The sequence below is a fragment of the Myotis brandtii genome, unplaced genomic scaffold, assembly GCF_000412655.1.
Source record: "Myotis brandtii unplaced genomic scaffold, ASM41265v1 scaffold2664, whole genome shotgun sequence".
NCBI classification, from domain to species: domain Eukaryota; kingdom Metazoa; phylum Chordata; class Mammalia; order Chiroptera; family Vespertilionidae; genus Myotis; species Myotis brandtii.
The window spans coordinates 43,438-45,619 of NW_005360137.1; the positions used below are offsets into that span (position 1 = coordinate 43,438).

The 2,182-nt window shown below is 48.3% G+C and overlaps 1 protein-coding gene across 2 annotated transcripts in view; it reads right to left on the bottom strand.

Annotated features, from left to right (window-relative positions):
* The window catches only part of NPHP1 (nephronophthisis 1 (juvenile)), a 103,823-nt gene that overhangs the window by 41,782 nt on the left and 59,859 nt on the right, over positions 1-2,182 (bottom strand). The window lies entirely within an intron of this gene.

Here is a 2,182-nt window from a genome sequence, read left to right on the forward strand (position 1 = left end):
GGGCTGCCTGTGGAGCGGTGGTCTTGGGAGACCTGCACGCTGGAAAAGCATGCACCTGTAGTGTCCAGAGTTCTGCAGCTGTGGGTGGGGAAACTCAGATTGTGCTGGTGCACTTGTGGTGGATAGGCTCACGTTCCCCAGAGCGGCACACAGGAGCACCCACAGTGAGTTTGCTAGCGCAGGCGCACTGAAGCACTCTGAAGGGCCCTGGCACGCTTTGGGCAGGTATCCAGGATGGGTGAATTCCGAATTTCTACTGCCCAGGGGAGTGCGTCCCTATTAGTCCAAGATCGGACCCAGCAGAGGCTCACCACGGCTTCCCCAAAGTGCCCTGTGGATAGATGGGCTCGGGGAGTGAGCAACTGTGGCAGTGCAGTTCGCAGGCACAGTTCCCCAGTGCTGAGCTCTGACGCACTCTGTGGGGCCCTGGCGCTTAAGTTGCGCAGCTGGGTGTGTGGGGGCAGTTATTCAGGCAGAGGGAATTCAGAATTTCTACTGGGTGGCAGTGAGCCTGTGTCTGTACAAAATCACACCCAGTTTAGTCTCCCAGTGACTCCTAAGAGGAGTCTATGGAGTGCTGTGCCTCGGAGACCTGCGCGCTGGAGACCCACGAACGTGCACCCAGGCAATGGCGGAGGTCTGCCGCTGGGGACCGGGAGACTGCACTTACTGCTGTCGGGCGCGTTGCTCCTTTGGCGCAGAGTCCCAGAGTCTGCAGGTGTGGCTGCAGGATTTTTGCCAGAGTGGCTGCCGGGTCACGGGCAGTGTCCAAGGCCTGTCTGGGTGGTGGTGCTGCTGAGTTCCTAGAAGAGGCCGCTCTCCCCTTTAAAATGGTGTGGGCTCCATGCCCGAGTCCCGCAGTCCGGGGAGTGCCGCAGCAATGGTAGTCTCTCCTTGTCCCAGAGAGCCTGGTCCGCCAGCCTCTGCTGCTCCTGCCGGATTTAACTGTCCCTCACTCACTCACACACACACACCACACACATCCACACACTCTCCATTCATCCCCTCACTCACTCACTTCCTATCCCTCACCTCCGTCCTGCCAGCCGCCATCTTACGCTAGAATCTAATCCCAAATAGAGTTTTAACCTCTTTGTTTCTCCTGCTTCCCAGATTAAATTTATGAAGATACCAAATTATTGCTCCAGTTTCTGAGAGCACCCAATTCAAGGTTTCTCTAGATGCTCAAAATTCTAACACAAGGTCTAATCCCATAACAAGCCCTTCCTAACATCCCTTTACTGGTTCCCCATGTTGGATGGTCTCTCCTCTTGCAAGTAGCACCAATAAATACAACTTTACAAAAAAAGAGAACATAGACATCTTTGTCTTCACTGCCCCCTATGCAGTACTGACTCAGTGGTGTGAAATCACTGGGCTAAATGCCAGTCCTTTTTGTTCCAGTCTTGACAGTCCTCAATTTTATCTGAAGAAAGTACAGCTCTCATTAACACAGATTTCATTTTTGAAAAACATTTCCTAAACGTTACCTTTATGTTTTCATTTTACATCAGAGGGCATTTTTTTAAACCTCACCTGAGGATATTTTTTCCCATTGCTTTTCAGAGAAAGTGTAAGGGGAGAGAGGGGGAGGAAGAGGGAGAGGGAGGAAGAGAGGGAGGGAGGGGGGAGGGAGAGGAAGAGAGAGAGAGAGAGAAGGGAGACATATCGACTGACTGCCTCCTACATGCACCCTGACCAGGGATGGGAGCACACCCGCCACCCACGACCCTCTGATGCTCTAACCACTGAGAAACACTAGCCAAGGTCATCTCTTCACTTTCATCTTGTGTGAGTCTTTTGTTCTGAAGTGTGTCTCTTGTAGACAGCATATAATGGGCCATGTTTTCTTATCCATTCAGCTAACATGTTTTCTTATTAGAGTATTTAAGCCATTTACATTTATAGTTATATTGATAGGTACTTATTTAAAGCCATTTTTATTCTTTTTTTTTTAAAGTCCATTCATAAAACTTTTATTCCACTTACATGAACTTAATACACGTGTTCTTAACAATTATGCTTAGATCGTTCATGAACATTTCATAAGACATTAAACAAAGCTAGCCATCATCAAGTTATTTCCCTGTTAACTATTTTTACAGCACATGCATGTTAGGCAAGTATCAAAAAAAAAAAAAATCACAAAAGCAAAAAAAAAAAAAAAAAAAACAAAAAAAAA